This window comes from Urocampus carinirostris, chromosome 9, assembly GCF_059441175.1.
Source record: "Urocampus carinirostris isolate Australia breed hairy pipefish chromosome 9, RoL_Ucar_1.0, whole genome shotgun sequence".
NCBI lineage: Eukaryota > Metazoa > Chordata > Actinopteri > Syngnathiformes > Syngnathidae > Urocampus > Urocampus carinirostris.
Window position 1 is genome coordinate 41,526,323 of NC_142357.1, and position 21,829 is coordinate 41,548,151.

Below are 21,829 nucleotides of genomic sequence, written 5' to 3' on the forward strand. Positions count from 1 at the left end.
TTTAGTGGACAGAACATTCAAAAGGAGCTGCCAAGATCAACAAAAGTGCCAGTGTCCACTTGTAACAATATTTGATAAGGGATAATGGATCGTGGCCACACGAGTGCTGTTCAATTTTTGAAGGTTAGAACAGCAAAACAAAAGTGAGTTGTGATAGTCCCGCTTAGAGCAATATGCGATAGGGGATAATAGACCAAGGCCACACGAGTGCTCATCAATTTAGGTTGAAATACGGTCATGGCGGAAAAAAAGAGCCACTAGCCCCAACAAAAGTGTGCCCTGGCTATGCCCACTCAGGCAACATGACAGGGATACTGGATCGCAACCACAGGAGTGCAGTTCACCTTTTAGTGGATAGAACCTTAAAAAAAAAGCTGCCAAGCTCAACAAAAGGGCCAGTCTCCACTTGTACCAATATTGGATAAGGGAAAATGCATCCTGGCCGCACAAGTGCTGTTCAAGTTTTGAAGATTAGAACGGCAAAACAGAAGTGAGCTCTGATAGTCCCTGCTTAGAGCAATATGCAATAGGGGATAATAGACCAAGGCCATATGAGTGCCGTTCAATTAAGGTTGAAACACAGCCATGGCAAAAAAAGAGCCACAAGCCCGAACAAAACTGTGCCCTGCCTATGCCCACTCAGGCCACATGACGGGGATACTGGATCGCAGCCACAGGAGTGCAGTTCACTTTTTAGTGGACATAACATTAAAAAAGAGCTGCCAAGCTCAACAAAAGGGCCAGTCTCCACTTGTAGCAAGTCCCGTTCAATTTTTGAAGGTTAGAACTGCGAAACAAAAGTGAGCTCTGATAGTCCCTGTTTAGAGCAAGATGTGATGGGGGATAATAGACCTAGGCCACATGAGTGCTGTCCAATTTAGGTTGAAACACAGCAAAAAAAAGAGCCACTACCCGCAACAAAAGTGTCCCTTTCCTATGCCCACTTAGACAATATATGACCAGGGATAACGGATTGCAGCCACACTTTTTAGTGGACAAAAAAGAGACCCCTGTGCTGACCCCTGCATTCAGCTATATGTCTTCAAGGATAACAGATCGCAGAATATTTTTCAACCCGCGATGCACTGTGGCCAAAAAGTGTTGAGGGATAACAGTACCAAGAAAAATGTAAATGGTATTTTCAAATGGAATCAGTATCTGCCTGCTCAAGATTTGGATCCATAAATGTTGGCTGTTGTATGACAAATATTTATAGAAATAAGCAAGATAGAATTCTTGTGTGCTTGTTTAGGGTGGTGACACCCCTGAGCCTGTTAATTCTTGTTTTAGAGGAGTCCTCGATAATGGTGTCGGCTTTGCTGCGGTAGCCGGCAATGCCTTCAACTGGGTAGAGAGCAGCCCATGATTTTCCGGGCTGCGTTGATGACTCTGTAAGGTTCTCTTGAATTGTTGCCGAAACAACACAGGTCTGCATTTCTTTGCTCGTCTCAATCTTCTTACTTTTTTGGGCTTTGCTCCAGTGGCCGGCAACTTTCTCCAGACTGGGCACAGGGCAGCCCAAGATTTTCTGGACTGTGTTGATGACTCTCTGTAAGGTTCTCCTTTTTTTTTTTTGTCTAAACAACACATCTGCATTTCCCTGCTCGCCTATATCCTTTTAATTTTGTGGCCTCTACTGCCCGATCATGTCCTCTTGACTGGGTAGCGAGCGGCTCATCATTTTCTGGGCTGCGTTGATGACTCTCTGTAAGGTTCTCCTGTTTTTTTTTTTGTCTAAACAACACATCTGCATTTCCCTGCTCGCCTATATCCTTTTAACTTTGTGGCCTCTACTGCCCGATCATTTCCTCTAGACTGGGTAGCGAACGGCTCATCATTTTCTGGGCTGCGTTGATGACTCTGTAAGGTTCTCTTGTAGCATTTCCTTGCTCGTCTCAATCTTCTTACTTTTTTGGGCTTTGCTCCAGTGGCCGGCAACTTTCTCCAGACTGGGCACAGGGCAGCCCAAGATTTTCTGGGCTGCGTTGATGACTCTGTAAGGTTCTCTTGTTTTGTATCCAAAACAACACAGGCGGGCAACTTTCTCCAGACTGGGCACAGGGCAGCCCAAGATTTTCTAGACTGTGTTGATGATCGAATAAGGTTATCCTGGGTTTTTGTCCAAACAACTGGGGTCTGGGTTTCCTCCTACCAATGGTATTTTTCGAACGGATGCGCCGGAAGAGAGCAGGAGAGGACGCATGAGTTTGTGTGTCTCTGCCACACAGCGACTCACGTGTTTTGGGTCCTCTGCCCCCGACCCCCACCGGCAGACATTTTTCCGCATCTTGGGGCCGTCTGTCTCCCCGTCGCCGCCGCTGTCTCTCGGCGCGACGCTTCGGGGATGAATCCGCCACCGCTGACCTTTTTGTCGTCTGGCAAACAAACGAGATTTTCTTTGGCGTTTTTTTACATTCGGACCCAAACGCGGGTGCGGGTCGGGAGCGTGACAGGACTTGTGAAGGTCACGCTTGTCGGCACTTAAAGTTTTTTGCCTCGAGATGATAAAAAGCCGGGCAGCACGGCGGCGCAGTGGTTAGCGCGTGTGCGGCACAGTTCTGAGGTCATGAGATGGAACCTTCCTGTGCTGAGTTTGCATGTTCTCCCCGGGCTTGTGTGGGTTTCCTCCCGTATGTCAGGTTAATTGGCCGGTCCAAATTGTCCCTAGGTGTGAATGAGTGAGTGAGTTGTCTGTCTCCGTGTGCCCTGGGAGTGGCTGGCAACCAGTTCAGGGTGTTCCCTGCCTGAAGATAGCTGGGATAGGCTCCAGCACCCCCGTGACCATACTGAGGATAAGCGGTGCAGATAATGGATGGATGAATGGATGTGTGTTGGTTGCATTCACGGGCAGCACTGCGGCGCAGTGGTTAGCGCGTGTGCGGCACAGTTCTGAGATCATGAGATCGAACCTCCTCTGTGGAGTTTGCATGTTCTCCCCGTGTTTGTGTGGGTTTACTCCGGTTTCCTCCCACATTCCAACGTCGGGTTAATTGGCCAGTCCAAATTGTCTCTAGGTGTGAATTAGCGGATGAATTGTCTGTCCCTGTGTGCCCTGCGACTGGCTGGCAACCAGTTCAGGGTGTCCCCTGCCCACTGCCCGAAGATAGCTGGGATGGGCTCCAGCACTCCCGTGACCCTACTGAGGATAAGCAGTGCAGATAATGGATGGATGGATGTTGGTTGCATTCACGGGCAGCACAGCGGCGCAGTGGTTAGCGCGTGTGCAGCACAGTTCTGAGGTCAACAGATCGAACCTCCTGTGTGGAGTTTGCATGTTCTCCCCGTGTTTGCATGGGTTTACTCCGGTGTCCTCCCACATTCCAAAGTCGGGTTAATTGGCCGGTCCAAATTGTCCTGAGGTGGGAATGAGCAAGTGAGTTGTCTGTCTCTGTGTGCCATGGGAGTGGCTGGCAACCAGTTCAGGGTGTTCCTTGCTTGAAGATAGCCGGGATGGGCTCCAGCACCCCCGGGACCCTATTGAGGTTAAGCGATAATGGATGGATGTTGGTTGCATTCATGGGCAGCACGGCGGGGCAGTGGTTAGCGCGTGTGCGGCACAGTTCTGAGGTCAACAGATCGAACGTACTGTGTGGAGTTTGCATGTTCTCCCCCGTGCTTGCGTGGGTTTCCTCCGGGTACTCCGGTTTCCTCCCACATTCCAAAAACATGCATTTCAAGTTAATTGGCCGGTCCAAATTGTCCCTAGGTGTGAATGAGCGAGCAAATTGTCTGTCCCTGTCTGACTGGCTGGCAACCAGTTCAGGGTGTCCCCTGCCCTGTCCTGTGTGGAGTTTGCATGTTCTCCCCGTGTTTGCGTGGGTTTACTCCCGTTTCCTCCCACATTCCAAAGTCGGGTTAATTGGCCGGTCCAAATTGTCCCCGAAGTGGGAATGAGCGAGCGAGTTGTCTGTCCCTATGTGCCCTGGGAGTGGCTGGCAACCAGTTGAGGGTGTCCCCTGCCCACTCCCCGAAAACAGCTGGGATGGGCTTCAGCACCCCCGCGACCCTACTGAGGATAACCGGTGCAGACAAAAAGCACTATCAATTTATCTTGCGTGCCTAATGACTACATAGTATGGCTAGCATATTTTCCCCGTGACATTTTATTTATTCGACTCGGGGGGAGTAGCATGTGATTTATGGCGGGGCGTCTATTTTTGAGGAAGGTTCTAATTTAAGAGAAAAATGCGAGATCGTCTCCGTTAATCAAAATCCATTTAACAAAAACACTCTTTATTAATAGTCAACTGCAAGATAAATTGCTATGTCGCATGATATTATATATATTTCTTCATTTTATTTTTAATCAGGCAGGAAACGGGGCAAAACAGACTGACTAGTTTTTACCATTGTAAGTCATCACGGATCCCTTAACCAAAGGGATCGTAGGGGCACCCCCTTCAGTCACGGTTGCCATGGCGCCCAATTGGCCCCGCCCGTGTGGCGCCAGCTGCAGCTTGTTGACAGATTTGCTCCCTGTCAGTATTTAAAGGCTGTCCTGTCAGTCCCCTTTTGTCGGTCCGTCTGCGAATCTCTGTTTTTACACGACAAGCCCTTTTTTGCCTGTCCTGTTTTTTGCTCCTGTTTGTCTCCCGTGACGATCTGTTTTTATCTCGACCACATCTGTTCTCCCGTCCCGAATAACGATCTGTTTTTGATCTCGACCACGTCTACTCTCCTCTCCTGGCTTTCAACTTGTTTCCGATCCCAATCACGTTTTCGCCCATCCATCCGGCTACTGACCCGTTTTTTGTGTCCCCAACACCGCCATCGCTCGCCACGTAAGTCCCACTCTGAGTGACCTGCTCCCTGCGACCACCCGATCATGTGTGCAATCCTTTCCCTTCTTCCCGATAAAACTGTGAGAAACGTTACGCGAGTGGGTTCTGTCTCTGTCCTGGTCTTGACACCCCTGACTACCAATAGTTGCCCACCCCTGGCATAAAACATGGAATGATCAAGTACAAGGGAGCATTTTGCTTATTTATATATAAATTTACTCGACTCCGCCGGCGAAAATCTTCGGGTTCCGTCCAGGATGTACGGAGTGTGACCGATTCCGGAAGCCACGCGTGGGAATCCGATGGTCCTTGAAAAATTCAACTTGGCAGGAAACATCCATGTTCTCCTCCACGCCGACAGACACTAAAACACGTTTAATCAGCGTTGAAGTGGCGTGACGAGCAAAGAACGACGTGGACGCCGCGCTTCGGGCTCTTCTGGAGCAGATTGCGGACCCCCCTGAGTCACGGAGCCGTGATCCATATCTAATCCTCGACAAGTTCTCCACCTGGCAGATGTTCCGTGTGCTGGATGGTGACAAGTGGGCCCCGCAGCTCCTGGGGATTTTAAAGATGGAGAGAGTGACGTGGCGGAAGAGACGGAAGGGAAAAAGACCTTCTGATCGATTTACGAGTAGCACGGTAGTCGACCTGTTTCTGGACCCGTTTCTGCCCTGCTCTTGAGTCCCGGCTATCGACCTGTTTTTCCCTGTTTCCTGCCTGATACTTGTTGCCGACCTTTTATTCTAGACTCGCTTCTGCCCTGCTCTTCCATCCCAGCCATCGACCTGTTTTGCCCTGTTTCCTGCCTGATACTTGTTGCTGACCTTTTTTTCTGGACCCGTTTCTGCCCTGCCTTGAGTCCCGGCTATCGACCTGTTTTTCCCTGTTTCCTGCCTGATACTTGTTGCTGACTTTTTTTCTGGACTTGTTTCTGCCCTGCTCTTCCGTCCCGGCCATTGACCTGTTTTGCCCTGTTTCCTGCCTGATACTTGTTGCCAACCTTTTTTCTGGACTCGTTACCGCCCTTGCTCCACCGTCCCGGCTATCGACCAGCTTTCCTGCCGCCCATGACTATCCTTCTTGCCTTCAGCTACCCGTGTCCGACGATCATCGGATCGTGGAAGCAAGCACTGCTCTCTTTTTCTTAAACGAACGCTATTGGGTCCTGTCTCCGTTCCTGGCTTGTGACAGTAGCGTGAGAAAAACAAGAGCAAAAACACAGGACAGGCGAAAAAGGGCTTGTCGTGTACAAACGGAGATTCGCAGACGGACCGACAAAAAGGGACAGACATGACTATTTGGTCCTGTCTCCGTTTCTGGCTTGTGACAGATTTGAGATCATTAAAAGCAAACTGCTCCGTTCCCAGCTTCCCAAAAGCGTCCAGTAACGAGTGGGGGATGAGAGCGTGGTCGGTGGTCAAAAAGGGGTCGTTAGCCAGGATGGGAGATCAGAACATGGTCGATGGTCAAAAACGGGTCGTTGCCGGAGATAAATAGGGAATCAGGAACAGGCGAGTGGTATATGGATGAAAACACAGGACTGACAGGAGTTAATCAAAGTGCTTGCCTTGCGTAACCAGAGGTTCGCTGACGGACTGACAAAGGGTGAGTGAGAGCACTGAGCTTAAATACTAGGGGGAACCAATCAGGTAACCAGCAGTAGCTAGAGCCAAACGAGCGGGCACAGGTGAGTGTAATGAGTAATCATGACATACATAGTCCCAGGTCTAAGTTAATCACAATCAAATGTGGAGCTGGAGTGACACGTCCAATTTCGTTGTCACAATATATTCAACCTATGTTGTAACAATGACAATAAAGGTATATTCTATTCTATTCTATTCTATTCTATTCTATTCCATTCTTTCCTAAAAACTAAAGATTGTATTTTACTCATTCTTCTAAAGGTATGTCTCCAAAAGTGGCCATTTGGAGATGACTGCTTTACAGCAGCAACGGTGTATTTTACTTTGGACAATTTTTAGACATCGTGAAAGAGTTGTAAATGTTTAACTTCTCTTTTCCAGAAGTCAGTCGTGTGTGATAATTGCATTTAAAAAGGAATCCTGTGTTGAATTTCCGTACCTTTTATTTCCGGTATGGATCCCATCCGTCCCGTCCTGTCCGGTATCTTGCTCTTGTATCCAGTATCAGGTATCGATTCCGTCTGTCCTGCCTTGTCTGGTAACTTGCTCCAGTATCCGGTATTGGTTCCGTCCTGTCTGGTATCTTGCTCGTGTATCTGGTATCGATTCTGTCTGTCCTGCCCTGTTCTGGATCTTCCTCTTGTATCCAGTATTCGGTATCGATTCCGTCTCTCCTGCCTTGTCTGGTATCTTGCTCCAGTCTACAGTATCCGGTATCTATCCCGTCTGTCCCGTCCTGTCCAGTATCTTGCTCGTGTATCCAGTATCCGGTATCGACTCCATCTGTCCTGCCTTGTCTGGTATCTTGCTCCAGTATGAGGTATCGATCCCATCTGTCCCGTCCTGTCCAGTATCTTGCTTGTGTATCCAGTATCTGGTATTGATTCCGTCTTTCCTGCCTTGTCTGGTATCTTGCTCCAGTCTCCAGTATCCGGTATCTATCCTATCTGTCCCGTCCTGTCCGGTATCTTGCTCGTGTATCCGGTATCGATTTGGTCTGTCCTGCCCTGTTCGGTATCTTGCTCTTGCTTGTGTATCCGGTATCGATCTCATCCTGTCCGGTATCCTGCTCGTGTATCCAGTGTCCGGTATCGATTCCCTCTGTCCCGTCCTGTCCGGTATCCTGCTCGTGTGTCCAGTATTTGGTATCGATCCTGTCCGTCCCGTCCTGTCCTGTATCTTGCTCCAGTATCCGGTATCGGTCTTGTCCTGTCCGGTATCTTGCTTGTGCATCCATATCAGGTATCGATCCCGTCTGTCCCGTCCTGTCCGGTATCTTGCTCGTATATCCGGTATCAGGTATTGATTCCGTCTGTCCTGTCCGTTTTGACGTAAAGATCTCATCCCACACCATAAAGCGAGGTAAAGCGGGGTCGCCGTATCCCGGGGGGTCCACTGTTGTACGGAATTCTGTCCTTTCCTTTTGAAGCTTTAAATTATGATCCAAAGAGCCCGAGGGTGCAGCGATCCCATGCTTGGCATTTCATGGCTTATCTCCTTTTTCACACTTCTCAAAAGAACCTCCATTTTAGTCGGTAGTCATCATCAGGAATTCACGAGAAGCAACCACAATACGACGGTGTTGATTTTCTCTCAGAGGAGGTTTTTTTTTCTTTTTCTTCTCTATCAAAGTGTTTCTCATTCTCAGAAGTGCCCTCTGACCGAAAAATCTCCCGTCGGTTTCTCACTCGACTCGACGTGATATTTCCACGACTTCGTGTTCTGCGTCGTGATTTTTGTATCCCCGGTTTTGGAACCGTTTTTGAGCCTAAAAGCATTTCTTTCATTTAAAAAAATCCAGTGGAACGCTGCCGGTCGGTGAGGTTTCATCCCGATAGAAGTAGATCCAAGAAAGAAGAGAGAGGGAAAGAGTGTGAGAAACAAAAGATAAAAAGTTGTGAGAGAGGGGAAAAGAAAGGGAGAGGAAGAAATCATTCCAAAGAGAAATAGAAAGACAGAAGGAGAGAAAAGAAAGCGCGAAGGGTCGGAAGAGAGAAAGAGAAAAGAGAGAAAAGGAAAAAAATGAAGTTAGAGCAAAAGAAGTTAAAAAGACACAGAGAGAGAAAGAGACAAAGAGCAACAAAGGAAGAGAAAAAGAGAGACACAGAGAGTGAAAGAGACAGAAACAGAGAGTGGGAAAAATGTGTGGAAGAGAGAGAGAGAGAGAGAGAGAGAGAGAGAGAGAGAGAGAGAGAGAGAGAGAGAGAGAGAGAGAGAGAGATGATATATAGATATGTATATAGATATACAAATATATATAGGTAGATAGATATAGATGGATGTATATATATATATATATATACATATATATATATATATATATATATATATATATATATATATATATGTAACGGGTGTAATAATAACTTTTATTTTATTGAAATTCCTGCTAAAATATGTGTATAGTTTTTGGTAAATGTCCTGCAATGCTGAGTCCAACAGTGCCATCTGCTGGTATGGGGTGGGGTTTGGTTTTGGCTTCTAACATGTGACCAGGAGGCGGGGTTTTGTCAGTTTAACCAGAGTACTACAAAGGTAAGACATATCTTTTGGTGCTCCACAAAATAAGCTAATTTTAAACATTATAACCCCAGCTGACAAATCTCTCACCATGCATAGTAATGTGATTGATATTGTCAAGCTGTTTTGATTTATTTTCGTTTTGTTTCTGTTTTACTAAATATTAATTCCCCTTGTAGAGATCAAAGAGATCAAACCCAGCAGAAAAAGCTAATGTTGTGACTCATCCATTTGCAGGTAAATTGTACCCATTTTTATACTCATTATTGTTTTTATTCCTATTTTTTCATATACATTAAAAAAGGATGATGTTGGTTAAAATTCAGAGTAAAGAAAAACATGTTGAATTCATTGTAAACGTTAAAAATCCACTATACGATCTCTTGTTAAAAGTATCTTGTTCAAATGCAAAGATTTATAAATGTATTGTGATATTCTAAAATGTATTTTCTGTAAAGTGAAAAGACAGCTCTTTGATATGCTTTGTTGTCAGTTTAACCAGAGTACTACAAAGAGATCAAAGAGATCAAACCCAGCAGAAAAAGCTAATGTTGTGACTCATCCATTTGCAGAACTGTAATAATAAAAACCTCATCATCCAGTCCAGCGTGAATGTGGATCTTTGGTGGGACACGTACAACGCGGTTACATATATATAGATAGATATAGATATATAGATGTATTTATATATATATATATATATATATATATATATATATATATATAGAGAGAGAGAGAGAGAGAGAGATACAGATATATATATATATATATATATATATATATATATGTAGATAGATAGATAGATAGATATACGGATAGATAGATAGATATAATATAAATAAGGAGGTTAGATATGACCACCATCTTACACAGGCAGTTAGGAGGGTTACCCTAGATGTGAACAATGCCTCTTAGTTTTTCCAGGATGACAATATTTTCCAAGCAATCGGGTAGGTCACCCTAGAGGTGATAACCCTGTCAAAATGGGAAATGCCACCCAAAAAGGGGGGGGCGTCCCAACTCTGATGCCGATTGGCCATTCTAGTTTTCTGTGCCGTAGTATAAAGTGCCGATGGATGAAAACTAGAGGTCCATTCATCTTAAGTTACTTTTGGAAGGAGGAATTAAATAAATGTAATGGCCGACGTATTTTAAGGGGAACGGCGGATTTCAGTTTCACTGAGCTGTGAGAAAAGGATGAGGGACCTTCCCGGGACTGGCACTTCACATCAATTACCCTACGAGGACGCCCGGGACTCCTAGAAGAGATTACTGAAGGGATTTATCACATTTTCAGGTTGTTTTTTTTATCCTATTTTTGTGTTCTGGCTGAGAAAGAAACCAGAACGGAAACAGAACCCACTTGCGTGACGTTTACCACAAGTTTCATTGAAAGAGAGAGGAAGGGACGCGGGAAGCAAGTCGCTCTCGGATTTAGACTGGGATCCGAACACGGAAGTGGATCTTCCTTAGCGAGCGATGGCGGTGTCAGGGGCGGAAAACTGGTCAGTAGTCGGGACTGGGAGAGCAAGACGTGGTCGGGGTCGGAAGCGAGTCGTAAGCCAGAACGGGAGAGTTGACGTGGTCGGGGAACAAAAAGAGGTCGTAAGCCGGGACGGGAGAACAGACGTGGTCAGGATCAAAAACAGATCCTCGCCGGAGACAGACGGGAACAAACCGGGACAGGTGGGAGTCAGGGTCGAAAAAGGCTTGCCTAGTATACACTGAGAACAGACGTGGTCAGGATCAAAAACAGGTCCTCGCCGGAGACAGACAGGAACAAAAACGGGACAGGTGGGAGTCAGGGTCGAAAAAGGCTTGCCTAGTATACACTGAGGTTCGCAGACGGACTGACAAAAGGGGACGGACAGGACTGGGTTCAAATAGTGACAGGGAGCCAATCAGAACCCGCAGCGGTTGGGCACAGGTGAGTCGCACCAGTAATCATGACAGCTTTATGATCATGTTCAGTGTATTTTATTTGTATTCTTTTTTGTGCTTTTTAGCACTCGTTTTCAGCTGCACTATGTAATCCAGTGAAAAAGGTCGTAAGTCGGGACGGGAGAACAGACGTGGTCGGGAGCAAACAGGTCGTAGCCGGAGACAGACGGGAGCAAAAACGGGACAGGTGGGAGTCAGGGTCTCTGTCTCTCTCTTTCTTGCTTTCTCCATCTCTCTTTCTCTCCTTCTATTTTCTCTTCTTCTCTCTCTCTCTCTATTTCTCTTTGGATTTTGTTCATTCTCTCTCTTTCTTTCCCCGTCTCTCACTAATTCTCTTTTTATCTCTTTTGTTTCTCACCCTCTCTCTCTCCCTCTCTCCCCCTCTCTCTCACTCACTCTCTCCCTCCCCTTTTTGTCTCACTCTCTAACTATCTCTCTTTTGCTCTCTCTGTCTCTTTTTCTCTTTCGTTGATCCTCTTTGTCTCTTTCTGTGTCGTTTGACCTTCTTTAGCTCTCTCTTCCTTTTTTCCTTTTCTCTCTCTTTCTTACTTTCTCCATCTCTCTTTCTCTACTTTTATTTTCTCTCATTCTCTCTTCCTCTCTATTTCTCTTTGGATTTTGTTCATTCCCTCTCTTTCTTTCCCCGTCTCACTAATTCTCTTTTTATCTCTTTTGTTTCTCACACTCTCTCTCCCTCTCTCTCTCTCACTTTCTTCCTCCCCTTTTCTCTCACTCTCTAACTATCTCTCTCTTTTGCTCTCTGTCTCTCTGTCTCTCTTTTTCTCTTTCTTTGTTCCTCTTTGTCTCTTTCTGTCGTTTGACCTTCTTTTTTCATTTTCTCTGGCTTTTCTCTCTCTCTCTCTTTCTTACTTTCTCCATCTCTCTTTCTCTCCTTTTATTTTCTCTCCTTCTCTCTTCCTCTCTATTTCTCTTTGGATTTTGTTCATTCCCTCTCTTTCCTTCCCCGTCTCTCACTAATTCTCTTCTTATCTCTTTTGTTTCTCACGCTCTCTCTCTCTCTCCCTCTCTTCCTGCCCTTTTTTCTCACTCTCTAACTCTCTCTCTCTTTCGCTATCTCTGTCTCTCTTTGTCTCTTTCTTTGTTCCTCTTTGTCTCTTTCTGTGTTGTTTGACCTTCTTTGGCTCCCTCTTCCTTTTTTCCTTTTCTCTCTCTTTTCTCTCTTTTTCTCTCTCTCTCTTTCTTGACTTCTCCATCTCTCTTTCTCTCCTTCTATCTTCTCTCCTTCTCTTGTTCTCTCTATTTCTCTTTGGATTTTGATCATTCTCTCTCTCTTTCTCTCCCCGTCTCTCACTAATTCTCTTTTTATCTCTTTTGTTTCTCATGTTCTCTCTTTCTCTCCCTCTCTCTCTCTTTCTCTCTTTCTTTGTCCCACCCTTTCTGCCTTTCTCTCCCTCTCTTTCTCTTATTTCTTTCTCTCTTTTTTTCTTTCTCCCTCATCTACTAGTCCGGCCCCCGAGTGAATGTTGGTCCTACCGTGTGGCCCCCCCGACTTTGACACCCCTGCTCTAGTGCCAGATCCTGACAGGAATCATGTGGCAGATTTTTGCCTACGTATGTAGGCAGTCAAGTTGGCATGCTCGCCTCACAAATGCGCATTCTTTACAAATGGAATTTCAAAAAAAAAAGCTTTTCAACAGATTTATTGGCAAGGAGCATCGCTGCAATCGAGAAATCATCTTCCAAGAAGAATGTGCACGAATACATTTCTGGCTGGCCAAGTGTGAATGGAGGCTTTTCCATAAAGACCATTCCGATATTTCGAGCAGGCAATTGCCTCCTACTGTATCGGTGTTCGTTTTACCTCTGAAAAGTGATGGGTCAAAAATCTACGGGTCCCGACAGAAATCTATGGGTCCCCAACATTTAGTCTTATCCAGGTTGAAATTGTAAATCGGCGACAAATATATCATATAAATCTATAAATCTATATATTCATTCAGTTTTAATCATCAGTTTATTGGTAATACAAATCAGTTATCACTTCAAGACAGACGGGATCGATAACGGATACTGGAGCAAGATACAGGACAGGACAGACGGGATCGATACCGGTTACTGGAGCAAGATACCGGAGAGGACGGGACAGAGGGGATCGATACCGGATACTGGTTACACGAGCAAGATACCGGACAGACGGGATCGATACCGGATACTGGTTACACGGGCCAGATACCGGACAGGACAGACGGAATCGATGACGGAAACTGGAGCAACATACCAGACAGGACGGGACAGACGGGATTGATACCGGATACTGGTTACACGAGCAAGATACCGGACAGACGGGATCGATACCGGATACTGGTTACACGAGCAAGATACCGGACAGACGGGATCGATACCGGATACTGGTTACACGAGCAAGATACCGGACAGACGGGATCGATACCGGATACTGGTTACACGGGCAAGATACCAGACAGAACAGGACAGACGGGATCGATGCCGGAAACTGGAGCAAGATACAGGACAGGACAGACGGGATCGATACCAGAAACTGGTTACACGAGCAAGATAGCGGACAGGACTGGACAGACAGGATCGATACTGGATACACGAGCAAGATACAGGACAGACGGGATCGATATCGTATACTGGAGCAAGATACCGGACAGACGGGATGGATACCGGATACTGGTTACATGAGCAAGATACCTGACAGGACCAGACAGACGGGATCGATACCGGATACACGAGCAAGATATCGGACATGACAGACGGGATCGATACCGGATACTGGAGCAAGATACAGGACAGACGGGATCGATATCGTATACTGGAGCAAGATACCGGACAGACGGGATGGATACCGGATACTGGTTACATGAGCAAGATACCTGACAGGACTAGACAGACGGGATCGATACCGGATACACGAGCAAGATACCGGACATGACAGACGGGATCGATACCGGATACTGGAGCAAGATACCGGACAGGACGGGACAGACATGATCGATACCGGATACTGGTTACACGAGCAAGATACCGGACTGGACAGACTGGATCGATACTGGATACACGAGCAAGATACCGGACTGGACAGACTGGATCGATACTGGATACACGAGCAAGATACCAGACAGGATGGGACATATGGGATCGATACCAAACACTGAATACACGAGCAAGATACCGGACAGGACGGGGCAGAAGGGATCGATACCAGATACTGGTTACACAAGCAAGATACCGGACAGGCCTGGACAGACGGGATCGATACTGGATACACGAGCAAGATACCGGACAGGACTGGACAGACAGGATCGATACTGGATACACGAGCAAGATACCGGACAGAACGGGGAAGACGGGATCGATACCGGATACTGGATACTGAAGCAAGATACCGGACAGGACTGGACAGACGGGATCGATACTGGTTACACGAGCAAGATACCGGACAGGACTGGACAGACAGGATCGATACTGGATACACGAGCAAGATACTAGACAGGACGGGACAGACAGGATCGATACCGGATACTGGTTACACGAGCAAGATACCGGACAGGACTGGACAGATGGGATTGATACTGGATAAACGAGCAAGATACCGGACAGGACAGACGGGATGGATACCAGATACTGGAGCAAGATACCGGACAGACGGGATGGATACCGGATACTGGTTACACGAGCAAGATACCCGACAGGACTAGACAGACGGGATCGATACAGGATACACGAGCAAGATACCGGACAGGACAGGACAGACGGGCTCGATACCGGATACTGGAGCAAGATACAGGACGGGACAGACATGATCTATTCCTGGATACTGGTTGCCAGCCAATCACAGGGCACACAGGGAGAGACAATTCGCTCGGTCATTCACACCTAGGGACAATTTGGACCGGCCAATCCACCTGAAATGCATGTTTTTGGAATGTAGGAGGAAACCGGAGTGGCCGGAGGAATCCCACGCAAGCACGGGGAGAAGATTATTGTCGTTCTTTGAGTGCCTGATTATTTTATACCAATAATAGAAGACAGGAACGAAACTGGAAACCGATATTAAACAACGGGACAGACAGGATTGATATCAAAAACAGGATATCGAAATTAAACAGGACAAACTAGACGAGAACGAAACTGGAAACCGATATTAAACAACGGGACAGACAGGATGGATATCAAAACAGGATAACGAAAATAAACAGGACAAACTAGACGGGAACGAAACTGGAAACCGATATCAAACAACGGGACAGACAGGATTGATATCAAAAAGGGATATCGAAATTAAACGGGACAAACTACATGGGAACAATACCGGACAGGAAATACCAACAGGAAACAGGACCGAGTCAAAACCCACGTCTTGTGGGGCAAAGGTTTGTTGACGGACTGACAAAGGGTGAGCGAAAGCACTGAGCTTAAACAGACGGAAAGCCAATCTATCAATGATCATATTTGTTTTTGGTGGGCCGGATCAAAAAGCCTCACGTGCCTGTTTGTGGCTCGCGGGCTGCAGTTTTCCCACCCCTGCACCCGGAAATCTCTAAACCCAGAATCGCTCCAGGTTTAAACGCACTCGTGAAGGATTTCTCCCTTCAAAATGTGTTGTTTTTTTTTGCTCTACAGGATATTTAAATTTCATTTATTTGTATTTGTTAGTAAAAGTAAGATTATTATGAGGATGTCTTGGTTTATTCCTTTTTTTGACATTTACAGATTTAATCATTTTTTACACTTAATTCTGAATGCGAACGGCGGCGTTACACGAGCTGTGATATTAGAGCGCCCCCTGGTGGCGCAAAAGTTTGAGCTAAATTAACACGTTTTCCTAATATTTTAATGACTTTTTTGGCTTTTCATATTTTCTTCTTTTTTGTAGTATAGTATGTCATATTTATAGTCATGTTTACTATATAATACTATGGAAATGGTACTAAAACACTAGTACAGTAATACTGTAATACAAAAATACTACTACAGAAATATTATAAAAACTACTAAATTAATACTACAAAAATACCGTGATGGAAATACAACAACAAAAACTACAGAAATACTACAAAAAATACCTCTACAGTAATACCATAATACAAAAATACTACTACAGAAATATCATGATGGAAATACAACAAAAATACCACTACACTAATACTATAGTACTAAAATACTACAACAGAAATATGACAGAAATACTACAAAAACACTACTATGGAAATACTACAAAAATGCTAATATGGAAATATTTCCAAAACACTTCTATAGATATTCAATAGAAATTTCACTACAGCCATACTATGATACACAAATACTACTAAAGAAATATGACAGAATACTACAAAATAGGACAACATTAAGAACATTATACAGATATTCTACGAAAATACTGCTGTAGAAATATTAGAACATACTACAAAGATAAAACTACAGTAATACTACAAATACAAAACTACAATAATCCTACACCCCCCCCCAAAAAAATACTATAGAAATAGTACAAAAATACTAGTACAGTAATACTATGATACAAAAATACTACCACAGAAATATGACGGAAATACTACAAAAACACGACGATGGAAATACTTCAAAAATACTCATATGGAAATATTTCAAAAATACTTCTACAGAAATAGTATAAAAATACTAGTACAGTAATACTATGATACAAACACACTACTACAGAAATACTACAAAACTACTAAATTAATACTGCAAAAATTCTATGATGAAAATACAAAAAAATACTACAGAAATACCACCAAAAAAACCACTACATTAATACTATTATACTAAAATACTACAACAGAAATATGACAGAAATACTACAAAAACTCAACTATGGAAATACTACAAAAATACTAATATGGAAATATTTCAAAAATACTTCTACAGAAATTCAACAGAATGGTACAGTTATACTATGATACAAACACACTACTACATAAATATTACAAAACTACTAAATTAATACTACAAAAATACTGTGATGAAAATACAAAAAAATACTACAGAAATACCACCAAAAAAACCACTACATTAATACTATTATACTAAAATACTACAACAGAAATATGACAGAAATACTACAAAAACTCAACTATGGAAATACTACAAAAATACTAATATGGAAATATTTCAAAAATACTTCTACAGAAATTCAACAGAATGGTACAGTTATACTATGATACAAACACACTACTACATAAATATTACAAAACTACTAAATTAATACTACAAAAATACTGTGATGAAAATACAACAACAAAAACTACAGAAATACTACAAAAAATACCACTACAGTAATACTATAGTACTAAAATATTACAACAGAAATATGACAGAAATACTACAAAAACACGACTATGGAAATACTACAAAAATACTAATATGGTAATATTTCAAAACTACTTCACAGAAATTTCACTCCAGCCTTACTTATGATACAAAAATACTACTACAGATATTCCACGAAAATACTGCTGCAGAAATATTAGAACATGCTACAAAAATAAAACTACAATAATACTACAAAAATATTACAAGCTTTAACAACATTATAAAGTGAAATATTTGCTATCATTCTTACCATTAGCAAGAACCTTGTAGCGAAAAAGTACAACTCAATCGAAATATACATCTTTAAAAACATTCTATATTATTGGAATACTTTATAATACAAAAAAAGTGCGATATAATTTCACTCTCACTTTACAATAGTACAGATTATTCACATTTAGAAAATATTATGATACAAATATTACACAAATATTTATGGTTAGTTACTGTATTTCCATGTATGTATACGATTTCACAACAGCTTCAATAAATTGTGAATAAATTATAGGTCTTAGTTCTGTTTTCTTTTTTCTGACGCCTATTGCGAGAATAGCCGTTACTGAGAATTACATTATAATTTATAAGTTATAGTTAAAATGTTATATTTTGGGATTTATGTTGTATAATCCGTATTTGACTGTTAGCGGAAGTGTATTATTATTTTTCTGGGTATTGAGTTTTGTATAGCAGAAAGGGTAAGAGAAGTACCAGTATATCACCACTAGATGGCAAAGTCTCACAGGTCAGAGAAGGGTGCTTGGGCCAAGTCTCACGGGATCTCGCGTGATTTAGCGAGACTTGCTCAATAAATGATCAGCAATTAAATGGTGTCGTGTAAGACTGACATTTATCATCTATTTTGCAGGTGAGATGTATATATTGGGAACACACTTACTGTGAGGATGTTAATATGTGAAAATATATGCGTAAAGGTTGTTTTTGATGTCTGTAAAGTTTATAAAATTGAAATAGTAAGCGTGAGTCACCCGTTAGCATTAGCAACCAATAGGGCTATTCTATGTTATGCCACACTGGCTTAAGCGTGTACTGTGATGTAAATATGTATATTTTGATACCAAAAAGCACAAGGTGAGTTTTTTTTGGAAGGTACAGTTATGGTGCTTTGTTAATTGGTTCTTGAAAAGTACCAATTGATGGCAATTTTGTATTTAAATGTTTAAGAACGGGTAAGAAAAGTACCAGTATATCACCACTAGGTGGCAAAGTCTCACAGGTCAGAGAAGGTTGCCTGGGCTAAGTTTCACGGAATCTCGCGTGATTTAGCGAGACTTGCTCAATAAATGATCAACAATTAAATGGTGTCGTGTAAGACTGACATTTATCATCTATTTTGCAGGTGAGGTGTATATATTGGGAACACACTTACTGTGAGGATGTTAATATGTGAAAATATATGCGTAAAGGTTGTTTTTGATGTCTGTAAAGTTTATAAAATTGAAATAGTAAGCGTGAGTCACCCGTTAGCATTAGCAACCAATAGGGCTATTCTATGTTATGCCACACTGGCTTAAGCGTGTACTGTGATGTAAATATGTATATTTTGATACCAAAAAGCACAAGGTGAGTTTTTTTTGGAAGGTACAGTTATGGTGCTTTGTTAATTGGTTCTTGAAAAGTACCAATTGATGGCAATTTTGTATTTAAATGTTTAAGAACGGGTAAGAAAAGTACCAGTATATCACCACTAGGTGGCAAAGTCTCACAGGTCAGAGAAGGTTGCCTGGGCTAAGTTTCACGGAATCTCGCGTGATTTAGCGAGACTTGCTCAATAAATGATCAACAATTAAATGGTGTCGTGTAAGACTGACATTTATCATCTATTTTGCAGGTGAGGTGTATATATTGGGAACACACTTACTGTGAGGATGTTAATATGTGAAAATATATGCGTAAAGGTTGTTTTTGATGTCTGTAAAGTTTATAAAATTGAAATAGTAAGCGTGAGTCACCCGTTAGCATTAGCAACCAATAGGGCTATTCTATGTTATGCCACACTGGCTTAAGCGTGTACTGTGATGTAAATATGTATATTTTGATACCAAAAAGCACAAGGTGAGTTTTTTTTGGAAGGTACAGTTATGGTGCTTTGTTAATTGGTTCTTGAAAAGTACCAATTGATGGCAATTTTGTATTTAAATGTTTAAGAACGGGTAAGAAAAGTACCAGTATATCACCACTAGGTGGCAAAGTCTCACAGGTCAGAGAAGGTTGCCTGGGCTAAGTTTCACGGAATCTCGCGTGATTTAGCGAGACTTGCTCAATAAATGATCAACAATTAAATGGTGTCGTGTAAGACTGACATTTATCATCTATTTTGCAGGTGAGGTGTATATATTGGGAACACAATTACTGTGAGGATGAAAATATGTGTGTATACGTTGTTTTTGATGTCTGTAAAGTTTATAAAAATTGAAATAGTAAGAGTGAGTCACCTGTTAGCATTAGCAACCAATAGGTGAGGTATGCTATGTTATGCTAGTTTAAGAGTGTACTGTGATTTTAATTAGTATATTTTGCTACCAAATAACACAAGATGAGTTGTACAGTTATGGGTTTTTTTGTTAATTGGTTCTTGAAAAGTACCAATTGATGGCAATTTTGTATTTAAATGTTAAAGAAAGGGTAAGAGAAGTACCAGTATATCACCACTAGATGGCAAAGTCTCACAGGTCAGAGAAGGGTGCTTTGGCCAAGTCTCACGGGATCTCGCGTGATTTAGTGAGACTTGCTCAATAAATGATCCTTAAAGCTAACAATTAAATGGTGTCGTGTGAGACTGACGTTTATCATCTATTTTGCAGATGAGGTAAAACGACAACCCAAAAAATTTAAATATATATGTAACTGCGGTGTAGCCATCCCATCAAGGATCCACATTCAGGCTGGACTGGATGATGAGGCTTTTATTTCAGTTACGTTAGCAGCGCGCTAGAGACTGCAATGAGCGACACAACATACACACACCATGTGGTTAGCACCTCCGCTGGTTCTCAATATCGTTAGCAGCGCGCAGGAGACTGCTCACAATATCAAACAAATAATTTTCTTTTCAGTTGACATACAATACAGTTCAGAAAAATCAACCATTACAATATTTTTTACATCCATTTTAACAAGATACTTTTAACAAGTGATCGAATAGCAGTGTTCTGGTTTGCCGGCGTCCCTGCGTCTTAGACGCATGATTTTTGCTGGGGACGCATCGTCTCAAATCAACGTGCGTCCCCGGGACGCAACTTTTTGACACAAAATTGTCATTATTACCCGTTTACTGTGTCCCCTGGCCACTGCCCGATGATTGCTGGGATGGGCTCCAGCACCCCCGCGACCCTACTGAGGATAAGCGGTGTAGCTAATGAGATAATGAGGTATTGGAGTCACCCAAAAGTAATTGAAAGTAATCCAGTTAAAGTAACCCTGTTTCCGGCGCACCAAAAGATCACCTTCCGGTCATAAAATCGGAGGCTAAACTAAACCTTACCCCATACCAGCAGGTTGCACTGTTGGACTCGTCTTTGCAGGACACTAATACGCAAACTGTACAAACATATTTCGGCAGCAATTTCAATTAAAAAAAAGTTATTATTACACCCGTTCCATAAAACAAATGTGTAACACCAGCTGGAGCTCGCCCACGCACCTGGGTCCTGTTACAAATGCACATGAAGCGAGAGTTCCTTTTTTTTAAACGCTTTATTGAACAAATACATATACATTACCACACCAAAATGTCAAACTCTACCACAAATTAAAATACCAAGAGGGAAATAAAACAAAGACAGCACAACAACAAAATAAAACGGGGTGGAGATGCCAAACGTTTGAAAATATTATTGGTTTTAATTCTGGTTCTGGAAAGGCTTTGAGGATCGTATGTATTGTTTATGATGTGATACTAAGAAAAATAAACAACAGACAACACTGAATAAAGCAAGAAGTACCGTATTTTCCGCACTATAAGGCGCACCTAAAAGCCTTTATTTTTTTTCAAAAGCTGACCGTGCGCCTTATAATGCAGTGCGCCTTATTTATGGATCAATATTAAGTCGCAAAGTCTTGCAACTAACTTGCAGCCGCCGACTCGATTTTCCCCCGAAGGCCAAGTCGTCCGCGGTGTATTCTGGGATTTATTTACCGGCGTTTCATTGGCTAACCAATGTGTCAATCATCATTTGACTCGATCACTATTGGCTAAAGTTATTCGGAGGTCAAGGGGCGAATCCTTTTTATCATTTACAGGCTGGCATAGGCTAAAGCGGCAAAACAAAGCCTGCAATTGGCCGAAAAAGATGATTGTGTATAGCACGTGGTTGACGGCATAGAGAAAGCATTTTTTACGATTCTGTGTTTGTAAATATTTTATTCTCCTGGATTTCCTACACTCACGGATGTAAGAGGCTGCACATTATTATGAACACAACGACTTCGGTGAGCTACTCCGGCTATATATTATCCCTGTATCTTGTTTCAGACTGAACTCGATGTTTCTGTGATAAGCGGTGCAGACAATGGATGGAATGGAGTGTCTATTTTTAAATTAAACTCAATTCCAAGTGTTTGTCATATGCACAGTAAAGTTGCGAGCGAAAAAGAAAATAG

The 21,829-nt window shown here is 42.9% G+C and overlaps 1 long non-coding RNA gene across 1 annotated transcript in view; it reads left to right on the plus strand.

The window, feature by feature from the left end:
* The window catches only part of LOC148360319 (uncharacterized), a 131,954-nt gene that overhangs the window by 106,472 nt on the left and 3,653 nt on the right, over nucleotides 1-21,829 (plus strand). The gene's annotated exons all lie outside the window — the stretch shown is intronic.